A 17,606-nucleotide genomic window follows, 5' to 3' on the forward strand; every position below is an offset into this window, starting at 1 on the left:
CACACAAACAGCCCTATCTGCTGGGGATCTGTGTCCTCTACCCTCTTGCCCCTCTGTTGCAGCCACTGCAGCTCCTTCCAGCATTACCTCACACCCACTCCTGCCCTGGAGACCATTCACACCTCAACAAGGTGGACAGGGCTACAAAGGTACTGCGTGTTTGACCACCATACATACATGCAATGTCTGGCCAGGCAAGCTGCTACTAGGCAAAATGGAGAGCAGTTGAAAACAGTCTCCTTTTCTTCAGACAGAGTGCTGCTTCAAAGATTTCCCAGCCAGACATCAATCCTAACAAGTAGGAAATTAATGATCTTCAAGACTGCCAACCATTGGGGCAATCTGGTTGAAACTGGCCAAACGCAAAGGGCAGGAGACAGACAGGGCACTCGTTTCCTGGGGAAACAAAGTTAAAATGAAATCAAATAAAACCAGAGGAAAACTATGGCACGTTTGATTAGTGGCCTTTCCACGTTCTCCTACGTCCCTGGAAAAGTTGCCTTGCTCAGTCAAGCCTGTGAGCTGCAACAGCACACGCTGCAGTGAAGCTATGTAACTGCCCAGCCTTCATGCACCTGGAGCAGGACTGGGCAAATTATACACATCCATTTACACCTGAAGGTTACTCTGAAAGGGGGAATTTCTGCAGCAGGACAGGGAGGGCAAGTTCATTCCTATCGACAAGGGGTGAAATCCCTTGTCAGGGCTGAAGGATTATTACTCAGCTTTAAGTGTAGAAGCTGCTGGGGGGCTCCTGTCTTCTTCACAAGCCCCCAAGCCTGGAGATGATCTCAGTCCAGAGATTTTAGCACCTCTCTGCTCATCATCCCCAGCATCCCTCAGCCCACGCTACTGGTGCGTGGCCCCCTGCAGCGAGATCGTGCCTTTGAGGCAGGGGTCAACTCTGCAGCCGTCATAGAATCAGAGAATCACACAATCTTATGGGTTGGAAGGGACCTTGAAAGATCAGCTAGTCTAACCCCCCTGCCCGAGCTGGATCACCTAGAGCAGGTCATACGGGAACCCATCCAAGTGGGTTTTGAATGTCCCCAGAAAAGGAGACTCAACAACCCATCTGGGCAGCCTGTTCCAGTGCTCCCTCACTCTTACAGTGAAGAAATCCTCCCTGTATTTCTTTGTTAACTCTTATGTTCCAGCTTATACCCACTGCCCCTTGTCCTGTCATTGGACAGCACTGAGAACAGCCTGACTCCATCTTCCTGACACTCACCCTTTACATATTTGTAAACATTACTGAGGTCACCCCTCAGTCTCCTCCAAGCTAAAGAGTCCCAGCAAGCTCTGAGTCTTTGCCAGTCTAAGACATGGAGAGATATGCTCAGTTAGCTTGCACTGACAAGGGCTGGAAGGGTTTCCTCTAATTGCCACTCGGTGTGACTGTGACATACCTTGCTACGGGGCTACATGGGTTCCAAGGGTTCATACCCTCCCTTTGCAGAGCACAATGTAGGGGCTCAAACCCCTTTGTGTAGAAAACAGCATGAGCAAAGCAAGCAGGCAACTCTGAACAGACTCAGTAACAGCTGTGGAATTTCTCTGGAAGGGCTGATTAACGTAGAGGGGAGGAAAGTCCTGCCTCTCATCTCACTTCCAGCCCAGCACACCCACCCACCCACCGGATGGAGGCAATGTGTAAGAATGGGAGAGAATGTAAGGCATGCCAGGATTCCAGGCTCTAGGAATTAAGTTTCCCACATTCTCCACCAAAAAAAAAGGAAAAAAAAAAAAGCCACTCACACCCAAAATCTGCTGCCTGGAACTCAGATTGCACACCATTTACTGAGCTGAATAACCATGCCCAGGGCAGTGGAATTACTTGCCTGGGTTACCGCTACTCAATGTACAGAACCAGCTGACGACTAAGTACAGGTAGAAAGCAATGTGAGACCACCTTTCTGAAAGGCTGGTGCCTTAGGCCAGGTCCCAAAGTCAACAGCCATGTGGTCAAAACCACAAGCCACCGAGTCTTTGGTTTGAGTTATGCCAACTTATTAGGGCATCACCTAGATCACATGCATCCCTCTAGACCTGTATCCTCCAGGTACCATCAACTGTGGGGGGTCACAGTCTGAAAAATATTTCACTGCCTTAGAAAACTCAATTTTGCTCGAAAGGATAGCTTGAACATTTAGGAACATAAGCCTCATTAGCTTCCAGCAAGACTTCAGGTCCCAAGCACAAATTAATCCTCCATAAAACTCCAACAGAGAAGCGTGGCTGCTCCAGCTCCCTGGGTACTGGTCCGAAGTAAGGTCAGCTCTTCCCTACCGAACCTAAACACAACATGCCATTTGTTCTCAGCACCCTATAAGTCAAAAAGATGTGCAGTTCACACCTTGTAATCCTTAAGAGAGGCAGCCCTGAGCTCAAAACCTTGGCACACAAGCTTGCATGTGAGTAGCCCTCTTTCATTTCACTGAGAAAATATGCATGACTAAAGTTAACACGCTGAAGCTTCTTTCAAGACTGTGGCTTATGGAGCTCCTGCTCCAGTTCATCGAGGGGTCAAGGTGAGAATCCTGAACTGGAGGCAGGAACAAGTATGACAAAAACAACCCCCGGGATTCTGGCAAAGCTGAAGGCCAAAGTGAATCACTTGGGTAAGGGTGACCAGTGGCCAGGAGCATCTACCTGCCCATTCCCTGCGCACTCTGCTAAGCAGTGTCTTCAGATGAGCAGCTCGTTCTGAGTTATTGCACTTGCATGTATAATTTAAACACACTACATTAAAGCCAAACTAACATCTATTGTCCTGCTGGCATTTCTAATCTACATCCTCCACCACGCTGCCAGTGCTCCCAAAGAGACTTCATAACATGCGTATAAAACTTCCATCAGGTGTGGCACAACCAACCTTCCTCTCCCCAGACAAGCAGCAGAAAACAAACATCTTATTCTTTTGTCTTCACATACCTGGCAGGCTGTCCAAATCTTCTGACAGACCTTACAGGTTTGAACCAGAGCTATGGGCTTTTTTTAACTATACTTGCCAACAAAAGCATGTGCGTGGCGGGGATTTTCCACAGAGTCCCATCCCTGACACCAGTGTCACAAGGAGAGCAGTAGCCCGAGGCTGTCCCAGCTCCTCAGTCCTCGGCCAGGGCTACTTTTGCATTTCACCTTCCATGCGATTCCTTCAAACCTGAAATCCAGTCGTGCACACTCACATAGCCAAGAATAGCGTTTCCAGCAGAAGGTTTTTCCCTAAATTTGTGCGTTACTTCAGACTCAATGGGCATTTCAAAAAGGCCTGTGACCCCAGCCTAGGCACAGAAAGGCTAAAAATGGGACCTTCACATACATCAGAAGTTGAAAGGTTACAAATGCTTTCTAGTGGCCTCAATAAGAGCCAAAACCTTACAAATCTGTATCATAAGATCTCTTAAACGTACGATAAAAGAAGAAAATAAATCAACAAATACACAGATACAAACCCCAAAACAAACAAACCGTATAGATGAGGAGGAGAAAAGTGTCTTAGCGAGGAAACATGAACAGAGGAATTGCCAGGTTTAGAGTTCAATTAATGGGACCTTATCAAACGTCTGTTTGCTTTCTTCTTTTCTTGTAACACCTATCACACAAACACACCCCCATCCGTGCCTCCCCCCGCGGCTACCAGCCCGTTGCACACATCTGAACCGTATCCACCTTTCAGAGGAGGCAGAGAGCTGCTCCCGACGGAGTCCCTCCACCGGCCGGCATGTCGGGACAGAGCGCTCGGGCGATGGATGTCGGCAGGGTTCCTAAATCACATTTTTGCAGCTCGACCTCAGCCGGGAGGCAGCAGCTCCAGGCTTAAGACACTCGGACCGCCGCCGCTCTGCCGAGCAGGGGTCCTGCCCGGGCGGGGAGCGGCGCGAGAGGGCTTCAAGCCTCTCCTCAACGCTCAGGGAGCAAAAACCAAAAGCTGCTTTTTAAAACCCTACCGAGATGTCTAGCACTTCGTGACAACACCCGAGTTACCGCATATCTTCTCCGCTAACTGCCAGCGAAAGGAGAGGAAATCACCGCACCGCCCCTAAACAAACACACACACAAAAAGCAACCCAAACCCAACACCGTGAAACAAAGGACCCCCCACCAAAGCCCCGTCTGTAAGTTATCCGGATTTACTTGCTCGGGAGGCACCAGGATAACCCTCCTCCGCCCGGAACGCCGCCGATGCGATGCGGGCGCGACCCTCCCGGCTTCTAAAGTACCGAGCGCACGGGCAGCGGCGGGCAGCGATCGCGCCCGGCTTCGCCCTCCCCGCGGGGGCACGGCGGGCAGCGGCGGCGCGGAACAGCGGAGCGCCGGAGCCCGGCCCTGCCCGCAGCCAGGCCAGGCACGGCGGCCGGTTACGAAACCCGCGGCTCCCCTTCGCCCGGGCGGGAGGCGGGGCGGGGGGCATCCGCGGCCCCCGCTGCTTACCGGGAAGGGGAGGAGGGAAAGGGAGAGCGTGTGTGTATGTATGTATGTATGTGTGTGTGTGTGTGTGTGTGTGTGTGTGTCCCCGCCGCTGGATGCACGCTCGCCAGCATCGCCCCCCGCCCCGAGGGGCCGGGCCGGACCGGGTGGCGAGCGGGCGCCCACTGACCTTGCCGCCATCCGCCGCGGCCGCCGTCCCCGCCGCCGGGTGGCAGCTCCGCGCCCGCCGCCGCAGCCCGCGCCCGGCGCCGCCCCCCGGCCCCCGCCCCGGCCACGGCCTCCCACTCCCCTTGGCGGAGCGCCGCAGCCAGCCCGAGCTCACCCCGAGTGTGCCCCGTCTCACCCGGGCCCAGAGCGAGGGACCTCCCCCCCCGACCCTGCCCTGGCCGTGGTCCCCCGCCACTGGCGCGGAGGGGAGGAGAAGAACGGGGATGCTGCGCTTTTTTGGGGGGTGGGGGGGTCTTCAGCACTCTGCGGTGTTAAGAGGCAGCCCGTTTCTGCCTCGGGGTGCGGGATCATCGCACCTGAGCGCGTCCTCCGCGGTGCGGTGGCGGAGCCGCGTGTCCTGCTCACCCGTGACGGTAGGCAAGGAAGCTGAAGACCCTGTGCGAGGCAGAGGCTCAGGCTCGAGGAACTGGTGCCTTGAGCTTGGAAGACCTCCAATCCCAGCTGGAGGCTTAGGGGTGCATTACTGGTGCACACTAAAGTCAGTCATAGGTAGATGTGGCATGTTGGCTTTCTGTAGCAGACCCCAGGCTGGGCTTAGGGAATAAGGCCTCTGCCTGCTACGGATGACAAGACCACGGACTTGATTGTGTGCCGCCTGCAGAGAAAACTATCCTATTTACATCAGCAGTAAAAGACAAAATGCATATGTACCTCCTAGTGCCTCACACGGGATCGGTAATGGCAAGCAGCACGAGCTACAAACAGCAAGGGCTGGTCAAACAGCAAGGGCAGACGAGCGTCATTCCGCTCTTCATTGCCTCATCTCTTTGCAAAGCCAGTGTTGCTTTGGGGAGAACAGTTGTAAGCGATGTGAAAGCAAACCTGCAGGTTACCCAGGTGCTGGTTTTGGTTAGAACAGCTCTCTACTCCTCAGCTTCTGCAGCTCCACACTGAAAACATTGCCTGTGGAGGAATAAGACCTCTGTTATCAGCCAAACAAATCATTGTCACAAAAGTCTACTTGATTTCCTCCCCTTCTCTGCAATGGAGCTATTTGCAGAGCAAGGTCCCCAGCACGCCGGGCTTACCACTGGGGTGAGTCCATAGTGCATTCACCAATACAGCTCCAGGTTGTGCCATAAATATTTAAAACGCAATTACCACTCTTCAAAGGAATGTTCAAAGCAGATTTTCACATCCCACAGTGTTTCTTGGTTCAAACCTTCTTAATGAAATAACCGAGGTAAGACAGGAAAAGTCAAACAAGCCAAATTTCAGTCACCGATTTGAGCCTGGCACCCCCCATATTTCTGCCACCAAAGCGTTAGTCACTACCATCCCTGACCTCTCACGATGTATTTCACACCACAGGCCTCATTTTAGCACATGCAGCTGAATTTCACTTCTCTGCTCATCAGCTAGAAGGACTGTGCCGCAGATTTTGCTGCTCTCCCCTTGCCTCCCCCCCTCCCCTCGGCTGACTAATCTGAGGAGTAAACACCAGAGTTGCTTCTCCTGAGGATTCCTTTTTTTAGGCAAGGGGACAGGGGACACCTGTCACCCCTTGCTGCACTCTCAGGGATGGGGCATTACCCATGGCACCTACTGTGACCCACATCTTCCCACCTTGTCCACTCAAGGTTCTCCAGAAAAGCCTTTTGAGATGTTGGGAAGGGGGGGCCATAAAGTTGTTTTTACAATTTAGGGAGATCATGAGGCCAAATTCACATCGGGTATTTGTGTAACATCCTGTTTTTGAAGAGACACGCCAAGCTTGGGAGGCACAACTCCTCGCTTGCCTCTCTGTGCCAAGTCCCTGCCATTCCCTAGAACATTTCCTCCTTTCCTCCTTAGAAAACAAATGGCAGCTAATGCTCACTGGCAGTTCTATGGTACCAGTCCCCATGGCCACAGTGAGGGAAGTTCATTACACAATGGAAACACATGTCCCTCCGACTCCTGCAAACGATGTCCACGACACGGGCCAGGGACTACACAGGTGTAGAAAAAGATAACCCGCTTGCTAAGATGGGTCCTGCAAGGCAGCAGTGAAGAGCACTGGCACTGCAACACAGTTTGTTATATTGCTGTTATTGCTGCTGTGGTTTTATCATTACAGCAGAGTGTAGGCAGCTCAGTTGAGAACAAGACCCCTCCCCATACCCCGCATTGGGACAGCAAAGAATCGACTATTTCTGCTCCTGCACACAAATGCGAGGTGCCAGTCCTGGAAGGGGCTAGCCCACACACTTAGATTCTAGCATCTGACTCCCTCTACTGAATGGATTACAGTTAACGTATGCACACAGCTCCTGGCAGGAGCACTGCCAGATAGAGCCAGCTGACAAGGGGAAGGGAAGTGGAATTACTCCCAGGAGGATTCCTGCATCGCTGCCACTGCACCTGTTATGGGAAGAAGAGTCTTAAAATCTCTAGGGAACAAATCTTGAAAAGCTCCCTTCGAAGGGCTTGAAATAAAGGAAGGGAAATAGATTTCGGCTTCAGATTACCTCACATGGTTTATTATGATAAAACTCAGGACTGGGGTTTGTAAAAGGCTGTGAGTTCTTTGTTCCACACTGCTCTTTTCAGCCCCTACCTGATAACGATGTGAAAGGGCTCATCCAGCACCAGGGGCATGGATAGGAGGGACAGAGGGAAGGACAGCTCAGTGCTGAGCATGGGCATGGATAGGAGGGACAGAGGGAAGGACAGCCCGGTGCTGAGCATGGGCATGGATAGGAGGGACAGAGGGAAGGACAGCTCAGTGCTGAGCATGGGCATGGATAGGAGGGGCAGAGGGAAGGACAGCCCTGTGCTGTGCTCAGCTGCCCTTTGCTACTCTCTCACTGGCATTCACAACAAAGGTAACTAAAACCTGGTTTCTCCATTATGATCACCTCTAATAGGCAAAATATTTACAAGACCTCAGTGTCTAACTTCCATCTCCAGCAGTGAGTCACCAAATAACCATAAAACCAAACTGGAGCTTGCAAGCGTTTTAAAAATAATCAGCACATGGGGGATCCATTCTTTTTCATTTCTAAGCCCATGTTGGAGACTTAAATCACATTCCCAAGGTTTATGTTGTTACTAGGAGGCCTAGGAACTTTTGGGCTTTTTTAGCCTGCTTTCCTAAAGAAAGTTTATGTCATCATGCTGTCTGTGTATCTTCCTGGCTTCCTGTTTTCCTTCAGCTGCTTTTGAAACCAGGGGCCAAGCTGTCAGAGGAGGAGAAATCAGTAATGTCGCTACTTGGGGAGGGTTGTTTGTTTTTAATGGTACAGAGGAAAGAAACTTCTTTGAAAATCACTAATGTTGCAGAGGAAAGAAACTTCTCTGACACCTCTCCCCAAGCAAGAGGCAGGGAGAGCTCAGAGCTTCTCCATTCCATCCTGACACGTGCATGAAATGGTGGTACTTACCCAAAACGTACATAATATCCCCTGCTCAAGTCACATCTTTCAGTGGGGAAAAAAAACAACAAACCAACCAACTTCTACAGTCTCAGGCCTCTGGGATTAATGTGAAAAAATTCTATTAACCATTAAAAATGCTACTGAATCAGGGTCTGTCGAACCTCACGCCGTGCACAAAAGCTTCACAGAAGGCTGTTGTCTCAAACTGTGAGGCAAAAGCACAGCTTGTAGAGATTAAAAAGGTATCTATCAGTGGAAACAGGCTCAGGCCCTACTGATCAGAGGTAATTGTCACTCCTCTTATTGATACCCTGTGACAAAATTGCAATGAACATTTAGTCTCATTGAAATCTGACAGGCTCGTATACCTTCCCACATTCTCTTCCATAAAACACTGCTTTATTGCTTGATTTAAAATACTCAGCAGAGGAAGTATTTTTACAGATTGCTAACCTGAAAATGGACATGTAAAAAAGGTCACATATTTGTGGTAACTCAGTTTAATAAATTGCTTTGAAACCCCAGTCTCTCTCAAAAAGAAAACCCCTCTAGTTAGGAGGAAAGCCTTTGCTAACATGAAAGGCTTCAGAAGCAGGATAAGGTGCTCAGTGTGCTTACCATAGAAAACCAACAAGATCTGTATTCACCTGTGTGCCATTCAACCCACTTTTTGTCCTTGGTTTGGGTACAGAAACTTCACCAATAATTTTCTCCTGTGCTAGTTTGTAAATGTTCATCTATTAACTATAACCTTAAAAATGAAGGTGTGCTGACATTTTTAGGTACAAAATGTAGGGAAGTTGCTCCTTCAGTGTTGGCTGGCTGCCTTTACAACCAAAGGGAAGGTGTCACAGGAGGTGATTCAGAGCAGGAGTCTGTCCTGGATACTCTTGAGTCACCTGCCTGGGCTAATCTCCCTCCAAAGACAAGATAGGTGAAAAAGCTTCCTGCACTGAAGTTTAGTGCCCAAAGATAGGCAGTGCAAATACTCCCCTGAGGCTCCAAATCCAGGAAAGCATTTGGGCTTGATGATACATCCCTTTGCCTCCCTCAAAGTGGTAGCCTGGCCTAAATAATTTTCAGGGAACCACCTTGGAGGAGCCACTGCGGGTTTCCTGCGGGGATGTGTGTGAGACGTGCCAACCTGGTGCCCTACCCTAGCCACCAACCCAGCTTGGCAAGTCACAGCTGAGGTGGGAAGGGACCTCTGGAGACCCTCCTGCTCAAGGCAGGGTCAGCAACAGTAGAGTGCTCAGGGCTGTCTCCTGAAGGGTTTTGGATATTTACTGCCAGTGCAGAGAGAGGGAGAAACATGGCAGAGGTGCTGCCACAGTGGTTACTCTCAGTACAGTCCTGGATATTGTCTCTGCTGCTGCATGTGTCAAGAAATGAAAGGGGGGGTGAAAGTGTTTATGAGCTCTGGCAATTATCTGCAGAGCTGCACTTTTATCTCCCCTTACCACATCACAAGGTGACGCTTAGAAAAAAATACACTAATAGAAACTGAATCTTGATCCTTGATCCTTTGGTTTTTTTACTGTACGTCAGAACAGAGCCATGCCCATATCTCCCCAATAATTAGTAGTTCACTGTGTATTAAACAAAAGACTGAACATCTATGTGAAAAATATTCTTACATCAGTGAATTTCAATTACCAAAACTTGATTATTGTAAAAAAAACACACTCTTCTGTTACCCAAAGCAACTCTGAATTTGTTGCTGGGCATTGGCTGTGTTGAAAGTCCTTTAGTCAGGCAGCTCCTCGTTCATCCATGTTAATTCACTCTCCTCCTCTTAGCTAGCCAAGGTTTAAGAATTACAGCCCTCCTATCACAAACACAACACAAATAAATGACATGGAGATATTTCATCATCATTTACTAAGTGCAAGGACTACTTCACTCACTGTTTAGGACTTGCATACTAGAGCACCGTGATGGCCCTTTGGCACCAGTTCACTGCAGAGTAACTGCAGGTAGCCCTATCGCTGACAGGAAAAAAAGATAAAAGCTCCATTAAAACCAAAGTTAAGGTTGCAAACACAAGCATTCAAAAGTAGAAAACATGCAAATGAAGGCTGATGGTGCAAGACCCTGCTGACATAATCATATGCTTCCATTACATGAAGGCATGGTGTTTTTCACAGCATCCTGGCAGGCTACTTTCCACTCTTCAGCACAATCTCCCCCATTTTCCTTGACAAGCTGTTACCACTTCACCCCGGCAGTTTCCAGCCCCTCAGTTTCCCACCTTAATTCCCAGATGAGGTTTCTCACAGCAGGGTCCAGCTATCTTTTGCAATCCAATTCCTCATCCTTAATCTTTTTCTCTAGGCTGCTTTAGTCCACTTATTTATGCCACTTCCACAAATACAAGCCAGGACCTTTTCTCCTCACCATTTGGGGTCCAGGAGGTGAATGACAGAGAGAACAAGTCTCTGTGGCTGTGCCAGGAAGCACCAATAAAAGCATTGCCGTAAACCTCCTGTTCTGTCCCTGAATCCATGGACCAGAGCACAGGCTGCAGAGACAGAAACATCAGCCAAACATGCCTCTCCCAGGTGTGTGCAAACTCAGATTTTCCAAGGGCTGAACCTGGGTATTTTCTTTTCCCACAAGAGCTACAAAAAACACATGCACTAAACCAGGTTTTCCACCTAAGGTTATCACTGCCTGATGTTTTCCCTTTCCAAAGTGCAATGGTGTTGCACCTTCCACAAGAAGCTGTTCTCAAGGGTGGGGGGGAAGTAAAAAAGAAAAAATTCCTAAAAAGACCAAAAGAGCCAGAAACATCCCTCCAGAATCAGTATGAGGCAGTCATCTGGCACAGAAAATGTTAGCCCAAAAGGTTAAAGTTTCAATGAGTTACAGAATATTGGGGGGGGGGGGGGGGTAAGTGGTGCAATTCAACTCTGACATTAATTAAAGCAAACCGAGTATTTTCTCTAGCCTAGCACAAGTACCACATATATCACCCTTAGGGTAGTATGAGTCCACAGTTCACATTAAAGGCCTTGAGAAAAGATGAAATCGTGCTGTGTAAACACTCTAAACATAGTTCATTAGGACCAAGCAACTCAGCTGGTTCAGGGTGTTTTACACCCTTTGATTGGTGTTATAAAACCTATGGTTACCTCTGGCAGAACACCCAACCAGTGGCCAACAATGAAAGTCCAAATCAAGTCAGGTCCCACCCTGTGCTTTAGGCAGAGAAAATAAAGCCAGGTGTGAAAGTCTCTATATTTATGCAGACTTGTTTGCTTGACTTGTTTATACTACACATTTCCAACCCATTGGCTGATCTTATCAGCCCTTTAGTTGCACAAGAAGCTAGCTGAAGCATCCTCAGCTGAGTAACTTTACTCACATAGTTTACAAGATTAGGAAGGAAGGCTGGAATTTCGGTGTGAGATCTGAAGCACACATAGGAAAACCAGCAAGCTGGGGCATTTATGTGCTCAGCACTCAGCAAACATGCCTCATCCTGAAACTTCCTGGAAATTACATCAGTTATAATTAACACTACAGCTGCAGGTTCATTGCCATTTAAAACGAATGAAGTAGCAAAGCTCTTTAGAATTTCCTGAGATAGACAGTATGGCTAGCTAAGTACATGAATCTGAAGTAAATATGTTGTTGGGTTTTTTTTTTTTATTGGGGCTCCTGAAAATGAGAGCACCCTGCCTATGCCTCAGCAGAGGGGATGGCATTGCTGGTGTCTGGGAAGTATATCAGAAACAACGCTGTCCCTGCAAACAATACCTGATCAGGCAGCCCTGATGGAAGCTATCCTTGCACAGCAGCGTTGCATTCAGGGCCTCATCCTGCAGCCCTCACTCTCCTGGAAGAAGCTCAAGGGATTTCAGCAGTGTCTAATTGGAAGATAAATGCCTTCAGGACCAGACCCACTAAGGCAAAGGCATTCAGACCTACAGCTGCGTGTATAGAGTACGGCAGACTGCAGTTGTCCTAAGCCCTTTTGGGCTGGTCACCTCCTGTCCTGCTGAAAACCAAATGATGCTGAGAGCATTTTGGATCTCACCAGCTAGAAAGCCATTGCAGCTGTAGCAGCGCAGACACCCTTGCTTGTAGACGTCCCACTGCTAAGACTCTCACTAACACAGTGAAGCCATATCTGTTCTACCACAGCAGTGGTAGAGCTCTCTAAACCACTGCCTGTCTTTTCCTAGCCCTGCTCAGTTAGTATGTGTTTTTCCAAACAAACTGCTTATGGTCCAAGAGGGAATAAGCTTCTAATAAGAAGCTGATAGATCCATCTCATTAGTGCTCACTCTGCTAGAGCTCCAGTCAAGTGTGTTCATGTTTTCCAGCACAGTGCCACTTACATCACATTTAAGGCTGCTGCCAGAAAATATGTGCAGAAGTTCCCAGTTCAGATCTCTCCAGGCTGAGAGACTTGCCTGATCCATGTGTCTAATGCCAGTCCTATGATACGACAGCTCTTATGCATTCCTCTGATTTAAAGAGAGTTGCTTAAAACCCCTCGTCCAGTCCATATCCCCCTTAAAGAAGCACAAGCCTCCTTAGAGATCTGGCTGAAGGGCAGGAACACGTGGCTGAAGGGTAAAAAAAAAGTGCACAAGCCCAATTTCTGAAGTCAGATGGGACTTAAACCACCAGGAAGCTTTCAAAAAATATACTGTCACTGTTTGTACTGATGATAATTACCTGTGAGAAAGGCTTTTCTTTTAAACACCTTTTTAAGCTTGGCCTCCCCATACTTAGGGGAAGAAAGAAAAGGAATAAAGGCCTTATCCTGCCTTTCTCAGCTTTCCCACTGACTAGATTGCTCAGCAAATCAAATTCTCTGAAGAAGCCAAAGTTTATGGCTGGCTGTGAGTCTCAGGAGTGTGAGACTTGTAAGACCACACCAGTTCCCATTAGAAATGAGTAGAGGTGTCTCTGTTGACCTCAATATGATTTGGATGGTTCCACAAAGAAGTTGCTAAATATCTGTTAGAGCTGAGGTCCCAGCCTATCTGTCTGCAAAGAGCATGGAGGCACTCAGCACACCAAGAGGGTGTGTAGGAGGGAGCTGATCAGGTGTCTCCTTTTTGCAAGGCAGTTTAGCCTGATTCTCAGTTATTTCTTCCCAACTTCAGCATTAATAATGAACCAGCCTGCCAAAGGAGCTTATGGGAGCTTACATAGGGGTTGTAACAAAGCTGCCAGGTTCCCGCCAGGGAGGCTGAGGGGAAGCTCTGCCCAAGGCAGGAGAAGGCTTTGGAGAGCGCTTTGTTTAAAGTTGAAGGGCTCAAAACTGTTCTGTACATTCATCATCCTCAAAGATGAGTGCTTGGCTGCCCTCCATGGAGGGAGGGGAGTTCACGGCAATTGGCCCCTTAGCAGCTGCCAGGGAAAAATAATCCAGAAGGAACATGAATAAATAAAATACATTTTGCTAGTTCTAATATCGCACACCTTTCTTCATTCTCTCCTCCTAATATTTTCATTCCCTTCCAACCATTTTCTGCTTCTCTGTCAGCCTCTATCATTCTCCATGTTTCTTTTTTTTTTCTTCTTCCTATTTCTTTCCACATTTTCTCCTTGAAAAGCAGCATCCTCTGCCCTCTCATTCTCTTTCCCATAGCGTCCTCCCCATATTCTGTATCACCTTGTACATTTCTTGGTTTTTCTCAAGGGTTGTCCTCTCCCTATCTCTCTCTCCTTTTAAATGCTAAACTGCTTTTTCACTTTATCTGCATGTCTTTCCCCTCCACTGCTTAATTTTCCACTCATTTCTCTCTTTTGGCCTTCTTTTAAAGCCATTCTAATATAGCTCCACAATACTTTGCACATTTTGGGGCCTCTTTATCTTGATTATTTTATTTGCAAATGCTTTCTTTCATCATTGCCTTCACAACTTTTTGCAAGGAAAACCTTGACTCCAAACCACTGCTTGTGCTTGAATGGCAGAGCTAAAACCACTCTCTTCCAGAAGACCCTCCCCAGCTGTTTGCCAGTGACCCAAGGACAGGAACCCAGCTAAGGAGACATAGATCCATGCAAGGAAAGGTCCTCTATGGGAGAAGTGACAGCAACATACCTCCATGCTTAGATCACATGTGCCCAACCCCTACAGTGAATTAGGGTATTACTGGGTAAGTTACAACTATCAGCAGAAATTCATTGCTAAAGGACTACGAGTTTGTCTGAAAGCTGCAGACTTCAGCTCTTTTGAATTACATGATGCTGCTGCCTAAAGAAAAATGTGGCAAATGAACATTAAGAAAATATTTCTAGGCAGAGCTTTCCAAAGCAGGGTTCACTTATGTGTGGCAGAACTCAATTGCTTCTTGAAGTGCAAAGGGCTTTGCTTTCCCCGAGTGTGTTTTTACACTGATTTTTGTGTTGCTAGTGACAGATGACAGAAGACAGATTTTCGACTCCATGTGACAGACTATAGCAGAAGTGGAAAAATCCAGCAGTCTGTTGGCCCTGAACCCAGGGTCAGCATCTTTTAGGCAAATACACAAACACAATCCTGAGAGAAAGACCAAGTTTACCAGACCTTTCCCCTGCTTGGGATTTCAGCTTCCTACCCATCATAGCTGTCTTAAGCAAACAGGCTGCTCTCCACGGCAGGACTACCTGGCCCAGGTAGTTTTGATGTTCACTGTGGCTTCATTGAAGTTAGATCAAGCAGCAGCATCCTTGATGCTACGATTATATGATTTTTTCTTTTCACCTCATACCCCATAATTCCTTCTCTGCTGCTATGAAGTATATTGTTTGCCATGAATTCTCATAACCACCTTCCTCATCTTTGACATGTTATAAATACATCACTCTGCTCCAGCCAGATCCAGCCCCAGCTGACTTGCTCTGCCCTTTATTTTACGAGGAAAACTTCTCTGCCGTGCAACAGTGGCTTCAGGAGACTGGCCAAGTGGCTTTGGGGGAAACACTTAAATGAAGGAGGCAGATCAAGCTGTAATTCTGAGGTGAGGTGGGAGCCTGCTTCTGGTCCCTTGCTCCTGCTGCTCTCAGTGCAGCCAATCCTTGCCTCGCATTGAATTATTTTTGAGCTGTTAAAACAGCTGCAGTTGCAAGTTGCTGCTTGCCAGAGCCTAATATTTCTCCTACCTGTCCAGACATCTCATATAACACAAAAATGCTGATGGCAGCATGACAAACCTCTCTCTGGAGCTGATGCTACGTAGTCACGTCAGCAGCTGAAGCACCATCGCAGCCTCACCAGCAGGTTGGATCTTGTTGGCACTGTGTTTTAAGGCATTGGGGGTGCAATGGAGTTGCCACAGCATGAAAAATGAAAATACAAATATTGAATATTTAAAGAGGGAGGTTATTCGGGCTGTCAGTAAATTTTGCCCATGTTCTGCTGAGCACACGTAGTGCATCGTCTCATTTCATTCACCACCTGTAGCTTAAGAGGTAAGAAAAGTGTGCTATGACATAGGGCTCTGTGTAGAACCACCAGTGTTTTCTACTGCTCACACACACTATCACAACTGCTTCTGGGATGTAGGGTTTTTTGGGTTGAATGATATTAGAGGGAGAGTCTCTGTTTACAGGCCCAGTGATGAGAGCCATTGCTGCCATTCATCCACACAGGCTTCTGTATACTTATCAAGATTGATAGACTGTGACAGTCACTCTGCAGTGATGCACACATGCCTGCAGTGATTGCTCAGGATGTGGAGGTTGACAAAGCTCCATTTATCTGCTGATGGCTTAACTACCCTTATCCTGAGTGTGCCTCTTTTAGGAGATACCAGCAGTGTAGTCACACTGGCTAGAGATTTAATTGCTTCTAAACTTTCATCTTTAATGTTGCAATACTGTAGTAGTCACAGGTGATTTTATTAAAACAGAAAAAATCATTTGCTGTCATGACCATTGCAGGTCCTGTCCCAGAAGCCTTGCCAGGTTTCCCTGTGACCACAAGCTTCATATGCTAACCAGTCTCTCCTCACCTCTTCCCTGAGAGCAAGCACGTGATAGCCTGGGATGTGGCTGAGATGTTCTTTCTAGGGAGCTGATAGCAATCACTGTCTTTGTCTCCCCATCCTCTCGGTCCTCTGTGAGTCATTAAGATCTTTTGTCTCCTTTCTTGGGTGTCATTTGATTGTAATCCTCTTCCTTGTCTTTCTGCTGTCAACTCCTAATGGCCTAGATCTTTGTTGGGGCCTTTGTCCTTTGTTCGCTCAGCCTGTCTCCCCGAGGGGCATGCAGATGTAGGATGGTGACGACCTGCTAAGATGAGCTTTTTCTCTGGTTTTAGAAATGGGAAGCAATGCAGCAAAGATAATCTCTCTCCATTGCCATACTGCCCTATTTCTCACCTTCCCTCCACCTGGGAATTTCCCTAACCAAGGAAGCTGGTCCTGGGCCAGAATAGATGATTTTTGTCAAAACTGAAGCCAAGCCCACCTACCTTGGGAGGGCAAACATCATAACAGAAATCTTACTAGCTCACACTCCCATTTCCACCAGAACTGAAAAATTTGGATGCAAGGAAGAAAAAACAAGAAGAAACAAACAGTGCTATGTTCTGCACACAAAGGGCACACTAAGCCACTGCCTTCCTATAACACAAGAGGTTTTTTGCAGGGAACAGTTTGGTACCAGCATTGGCTTCCACTGGCAAAACTGCAGAGAGATGCACAATTCATCACTCTAATTTTATACAGCTGCATTATTTTCACAGTTTATGGTGGCACCATCTCATTTATGAAGTACACACAGCCGTTATGCATATGGCTGTATTATTTTCAGCACTTCAAGTGCAATTAGGAATTTCACTAAGCTAACACTGTCAAAACTACAGCAGGAGTACACACCATATTGCAGTTGTCCAAAATTTAGAGAGCCCTATATATGTTCATGCAATAAGTACATAGCAGTTTTGTGTGCTTGAATTTGGGTCACTGCTTCTACAATTTTATCATATACGTCATGTGAATTTCCTTGTCACTGACTCCTTTTTAGTGGCTGTAGCTCTAGCTCTTCATTTCTACCTGGGATGGTTAGAGCATAATCACAGGTCAAAGAAACACTGCTTCTTCCCTGCCCAGAGCCACAACACAACCAGGTCTCCTATTCACAGATCAGGGGATGAAATCGGCCTTTTGAGACATCTCTGTCCATAATGTTTCTTGCTAGTACTCTAAAAGTCCAGCTAGTACACTAAATGACCCTCCCAATTAAGGATCGGTTTTCTAGAGAAAGAAGAACACTGCTAGGTGGACAGGCTGGGCAGAAGGGAAGAAAAATGACACAAATTTCATCGGTGATTGTGCTTGCCAAAAAACGTGCCAGTTTGCATTTCCCTGATTTATTCCTAGTGCAGTAGTCATTAGGGAGGGTAAAACCACAGTGATAATGAGAGGCATTATCTTAGTGCTGAGAGAACAGATTCAAAACTCTGCTGCAGTCAGCTTCAGTGCTGACTTTCACCAGCATTTGCATGCTAGCAAATGTAGCAAAAAAAGTGGCTGCTATTCGAAGTTATGAGAAAGAGCAGTTGGTTCCTTGGTTCCTCTTGAGCGCCCAAAGCACTTCTGAAACAGCAGCTTTTCATGCAGGTGTCTAGCGGTGGGAAAC

The 17,606-nt window shown here is 47.6% G+C and overlaps 1 protein-coding gene across 5 annotated transcripts in view; it reads right to left on the reverse strand.

The window, feature by feature from the left end:
* The window catches only part of RNF152 (ring finger protein 152), a 46,283-nt gene extending 41,627 nt beyond the window's left edge, over window positions 1-4,656 (reverse strand). The window contains exon 1 of one of the 5 annotated variants that reach the window (XM_061995932.1): window positions 4,601-4,656. The gene's annotated coding sequence lies outside the window, so the exon portion shown is untranslated. The other 4 variants (XM_061995933.1, XM_061995934.1, XM_061995935.1 and 1 more) reach the window with 4 other exon arrangements.
* Window positions 4,657-17,606: the final 12,950 nt, after the last annotated feature.

Source organism: Colius striatus, chromosome 4 (genome assembly GCF_028858725.1).
Source record: "Colius striatus isolate bColStr4 chromosome 4, bColStr4.1.hap1, whole genome shotgun sequence".
NCBI classification, from domain to species: domain Eukaryota; kingdom Metazoa; phylum Chordata; class Aves; order Coliiformes; family Coliidae; genus Colius; species Colius striatus.